We start from the raw sequence: 6,592 nt of genomic DNA, 5'->3' as shown, positions 1-6,592 counted from the left end.
TTGATTCTTATTATTACCTGACACTCTTACAATGACAGCAAAATATGCTTTTGAATAGGCCCAGTTGCTGTGAAACCGATGTTATACACTACTTTTGAGAGTAGTGTGTTAGAGGATGAACTGTGCTAACTGTTCTAAAAAAAAATCCCTTTCATTAAGATAAAGAGAATATTTGTGACTAAGCTAGAGGATAAGACCTTCTACCTCCTGAGGTGAGAGATTCAGATGTTGGCCTTGTCAGCACAGCAGGAGGTTCATCTGGGGCTAGTGATGCTGAAGATGTGTGAGAACTGAGGGAAGATGGGAGCAGTGGGGATTTCCCAAGTTCAGGGTTTGGGAATGTGGCCTAATTGAGAGGGTTACTGTCAGGGATATTAAGATCATGATGTCTACAGCTGATCCTATATATAATCAACCATAAATATGTGTGCATTTCAGAAAATATTGTCTGATTTTCATAAAGTTGGAGCTAAAGTATAATTGAATACCACAGCTTAAAAACCACAAAGTTACAAAATAAAGAGAAATAAGAAAGTAATAAAAAACAATATAAAGCCAGGCGTGGTGCCAGCACTCCGGAGGCAGAGGCAGGCGGATTTCTGAGTTCGATGCCAGCCTGGTCTACAAAGTGAGGTTCCAGGGCAACTAGGGCTATACAGAGAAACCTTGCTTCCAAAAAGAAAAACAAAACAAAACAAAACAAAAAACAATATAAAAGAATTCTAGAAAGAATTACCTTCAAAGGGAAGATGAACTGCAATGAGGAAGAACAATTACGCCCGTATTATACTTCACAGCATACTTCATCTCCCCTTAAATGTCAGTGTGTCCAGAGTTGTTTAGACCTTTGCATGTGGTAATAGTCACTGTGAATTCACATTTATAATAGCTTTCTCTCTTGGGAAGCCACACGCAATATCATGGTCATGAATCATAAATGTCAACAGGAAGTTTTCTAGAACTTAACTTGACATCAGATCTCAAACGCATGTTTGGACTATATTGGATATGACTGTTTTTGTGGAGTGTGTGTGTGTGTGTGTGTGTGTTTTACTTGGTTTCAAAATTTCCTGATCAGCCAAGCTGGCTGAGCAGCAAACTCCAGGGATCTACCTCTATCCATTTTCCCATCACTGGGATTATGAATGATCGTCACACCCAACTTTTTTATGTGGTTTCTGGGGATTGAATTCAAATCCTCATGATTGTTTGACAAACACTTTACCAACTGAAGTATCTCTTCAGCCCCTAAACATGACTTTTGATTTCATTTTATAATGTTAATTTTTTCATGTGAATTGCAGGAGCTGTAATTTGATAAATTGCCCTCTTTTATCTGTTAGCATTTTGGTGACTCTTCTTCTAGAGGCAACCAGAACTTCAACGGGATCTTCTTTAATCATGGATGAAAAGGGCAGAGACGATGGGGAATACAACAAATTTCAAATAAGTATTTACTTCATTTTAAATACAAACATCATGCTCAAATCCCACTTAAAATGTGGTTGTAATGGTTAGAATTTGTGCAAATTAATTTAATAGAGGAGATTTTGTCATGTGATGAAAAGGTTTCCAAAAGTACTTGCTTGTTCCCTAATATTTCTGTTGAATAGCATATTTAGTTCTTTCTAGCATCAAGGACTTTGATAAATTTTCTATTTTTTTCTATGTGATAAAAATTCATCTTTTCAGGTCTTCTGCTAGAACTCTTTGGGGATAAATACGTGGATAATCTTTTAAATAAGTTCACTCCATTACAATTATGTCATTGTTCTTGTCTTAAGTCATGTGGGAATTAATGAATATTTCATGAACAGCTGTAGCTACAATTATCTATAGTTCATGGACTATGTATGAAGAAAGTAGTATAGCAATCTGTGATCCTTTTAACCTCTTCATAAAAATTGGATTAAAATAGGTAGATTGAATGCTTGTGAAATCAGAGGTCTCATCAATTCCCCTTCATTACTAGGGGTCATATACAAGAATATGTTATCTACCCTTAGTTCCCAATAACATAATTGATGTTGTCCATGTATTCAACTCGTGCATACTTATGTACTGTAGTGATATGTATTCCTTTCTATCTGCCTATCTTTTTTTTTTTTTAATAGCAGCCTCCAGGGTAGGGATATGTAAGTACCATTTGAGTACCAACAGTACCAGAAGCCTGTATGCTATCACGTTTGGCAGATAAACCTTGCTGTTCCTTCCTATCACTTTTGGGGTCTTACCAATAAGAACATAAGACATTTTTAAAACATCAAATGCTTTTCATGGGAAATCATTAGTGGAATTTGGCTATGTAATGTAGATCCTGCAATGGAAGATAAACAATACACACTGTATATATTACATGGAGAGCTCAGGTTTCATTTGTTCTCCTACTGCACTGTGCATAGTGACTTGACATTTTTGTAGGCCCCGGTGGATTCCTGATTTAGAGTTAGTATATATGCTCTAGATGGGAGTCTTGAACTTAGGCAAGCATCTTATTTTACTTTTATTTTATAAAACCTTCTTCCTTTAGGTTGCTTTTGTTAGGTCTGTTTTTTTCAAAGCACAAGAAAAGTGATGAATAGAAAATCGCTATTGAGATGTGAGTTTGTTGTTGTGATTCAATGACCATGGCGTCCTTAAGCCTTTGGAACTGATTTGTTGAAGGAATGTGGAAGAGTTTGGAACTTTAGGCTAGAAAAATATGATTGTACTATAAGCTGAGAGTTCATTATGCCATGAGCATGCAAGGTCAGAATGTTGAGAACACATGGACATTGGAGTCCTGACACATAAGGATTCAGGAAGAACCTAGATTTTATCAAGAGATGGATAGACTGGTAGTCATTTATGTTTCATTACATTAAAGAATTTGAATGCATTCTGCTTATTTTCTGAGATCTTTTTTTTTTTTTGTTGTTGTTGTTGTTGTTTTCGAGACAGGGTTTCTCTGTATAGCCCTGGCTGTCCTGGAACTCACTTTGTAGACCAGGCTGGCCTCGGACTCAGAAATCCACCTGCCTCTGCCTCCCAAGTGCTGGGATTAAAGGCGTGCGCCACCACACCCGGCATTTTCTGACATCTTAAGTGAAACCGAGTTCAAAAGTAATGGGCTGATCTGGCAAAAGAAACTTCAAAAGAGGATGACTTGGGTCACGCCTATGCTCCCTTGTCTTATCAAGGGTCATAGTGGGATTACCCAAAATTGAAAGGCAAAGATAATTTTTTAAATTGTGAAGTCAGGTGTGGAAAGATGGTGTTTTAAGGTTGCAGACAACATGGGTGAAAAGAGAGATGAAGTTGTTAGAGAAATTATCCACATTAGAGACAAGCCCAGTGTTCTGCCTTGGAACAATAAGAAAGTTACCCACCCATCAAAGGCTCCAAATTGCAAACAATGTAGGTTCATTTGAATGGTGAAAACTTGAGAACCAAGGGCTGAGAATGCAGATAAAGGGATTTTACTTAGAAAACTTTTTTTTTTTTTTTTAAACAGATTCAGTGTACAGAGACCACTGAAGCCTGCATCTCAAACTGGTAATACAATTTGGCAGCATCATTCATGTAGTATACTAGTTTTGCTGACATGAAAATTGCGAGAGGGATGGAATCATGGGAGTGTATCCCAAAGTTCTAGAGAACCACTGTGATCAGGCAATGTTCAACATGGTCAGATGCTTCACAAAGAGGTTCTGCAAAACTGTTACGTGAACAATGAAGTTAAATCCTAAATTAAGGGGGTTACCCTGAGATGCTGGAGGTAACAGGACTATGGAATGTCAGCTGCGAAAAGCTGGATAAATGCAGTAGAGCTGGCCATAGAGAGCATAGGCTAGGTAGAGTCAGCAGAGCTGGAGGAGTAAGGTTATTCGAGCTGTTTAGAGCACAGATGAATTCCTCCTGTGTCCCAGATGCTAAACGTAGAGCTTCAGGATCTAATGTTTGCTGGCTCCATTCTAGTCTTACTTTGGTCCAAGCTTCGTTTGCTGTCTTCCCATCCCTTCACCTAGAATGGTAATATTAATTCCACACCAGTGAATATTGGAAATATATAATTGTTTAACATTTTTATTTCTTTTTTTTATTATTATTATTTTCTTTATTTACATTTCAAATGCTATCCCGAAAGATTCCCATACCCCTCCCAATGGATGAACATTTTTATTTCTTAAGAGCTCACAATCATCCCAGGAGAGACTTTGAATGTTGGATTTTAGGCAGTCTTGGAATGTTTAAACACTAGGGATTTTTAGAAATGGACCAAATACATTTTGCATTATGAGATAAAAATGAAACTTTGGGGGTGAAGGTGGAATGTTTTTTGTTTGAAAGGTTGTGTTTGGATGTCAAGCTATAAGGTGTAGTGTAGCAATGTCTAATATTAGTTGTCAGTTTGACAGGATGTGGAATGACCATGAAGCACACCTGAGTACATCTATCAGTGCATTTCCAGAAGCATTTAACTGAAGAAAAAAGAGCCGCTTTAATTCATGCATTCATTGAGACAATAGTGGCTACTGATACTATGGGGAGGGAAGAAATCGGGGTTTCACTAGCTGGGGGTATACCAGGAAATATTTTTTTAGTCTGAAAGAACCCAACCAATGATGCATTCCATCAATACCATGAGTGAAAGGATAGATAGGTAATTATTTCTACCACCAGATGGTGTTTGTCTGTTCCTGTATACTAATTGCTATCAATAATTAAATATAAGCCTCTGATTCATATGCACAAATGCAGTGATTATTAAACATTTTAAAATCATTAGAGCACATTTTATATGTTCAGCCAAACACAACGTCCTGGCTGATTATGATTAAACATACAGATAGTAAATTGCATACTGATCCATAAATATCAATGAATATAGAGAAACAATGAGAGGAATGCTTATGGGTAGAAGTATTTTATATTTAGATGAGAACTGAGACAACTATTAATACAAAACCATGCAGAATCCTTGCTACCCAGTTGACTTTTATCACATAGAAAATACGTCTTATTATTTCTTTCATAATAACAAACAAATTCTAATATTTAGAAGTACATTGTCATCAAAAGTGGATAAAATAATGATAAAGATGTCTGAAAAAGTAACAAGGAATCTTACTATTAATTATTTAACTAAAAATAAATTCCTATAACACACATGGCTCCATATATATTTAATACATATACATGTAATAACAATAACTATACATATCATCTAACTATATATAACTATAAGTATAACTATAAGTATAACACACATATATATGTATATATGTATATATATATATATAATCTGATGGTGCTCCCTCCAAGAACCAAAAGCTGTCTAACGAAACCACCAATGCCAGCCATGAGAAGCCATTTTTAGAGTTGTTGGTCAGGGTTGCCCAAGAGACTCCCAAAACACACAGCCAGTTGGTATTATCTTTGGTTAACCCCCAGAGATGGAAGGTAAGTTTCTATTGCTGATGATACCATGAACTTTGAAAATAGGTCCCAGAGATCCCTGATCTAGAACTGTCTTGACTGTCCCCTCCCCGAGGACTTGCTTTTTATGGTAAAAGAAGGTACCATGCAAGCTTCCAAAGAAGGGAACTAACCAACAGTCCTACCCTTTTATGATCCCTATGAATCACATCAATGACTAGCATGGCATAATAATCCTATGCCATAATAGTGGCATGCATATATTTGTGGTAATGAATAGCTATCAAATTGAATTTAAGACTGACCAACAAGAGGGAAACTATACCTGATACAGGAAACCTAGCTAACTACTCAGTGCTAGAGTTGCCATGGTAATTAGAGGAGAATCTACAACTACTAATCTACTAAACCATCATAATCCCAAAAAATAATCTGTAAATATTTTGTTCTTATGCTCAGATGGAAGTGCAGTTTTCACTCTCGTCAAAGAAACCTCTATTTGTAATAGATGGAGACCATTACAAAAGCCACAATCAAAATGCAAGTTGTCAAGATAAGTCTCAATGGCTACCTCTACAAAGCTCCCCCTCACCCAAGGCTCAGGGAACACTGTAGAAGAGGTAGCAGAAAGATTGTAAAAGTCACAAGATCAGGGAGTTTTCTGTGAGGCTGTATCTTCTAGTAATATCAGAAGCTACCCAAGGACAAGCTGAACGAAGATGATACCAATAGACATGCTAAAGTCGATGAGGAGAAACCCATAAGGCCTGAACCCTACACAAAGAACTATGGGCAACTGAGGCGAGCTAAGAGTGGAAGGAGTGTCCTTCCCCAGGTAAGAGCACATCAACTGACTGCCCACTTACAGAATGTCAGCTCTGTCTGCAAACATATATATAACTATATGACCTGAACAATTCTCATTTAGGAATATATGTATGTGTATGTATGTATGTATGTATGTATGTATGTATGTATATTCCTATGTATATATATATATATATGTATTTGAAGAAGAACAGAAATATATATATATATATTATATATATTATTATATATTGTTATATGGGTTTGAAGGGTGGGAAGGGAAGGAAGAAGAGTTGTAATTTTATTACAACTTAATTTTTTTTTATTATTATTTTCTTTTTTTTAATTATTATTATTTTCTTTATTT

Source organism: Mus pahari, chromosome 15, assembly GCF_900095145.1.
Source record: "Mus pahari chromosome 15, PAHARI_EIJ_v1.1, whole genome shotgun sequence".
Classification (NCBI taxonomy): Eukaryota; Metazoa; Chordata; class Mammalia; order Rodentia; family Muridae; genus Mus; species Mus pahari.
This window is presented reverse-complemented; position numbering follows the sequence as displayed.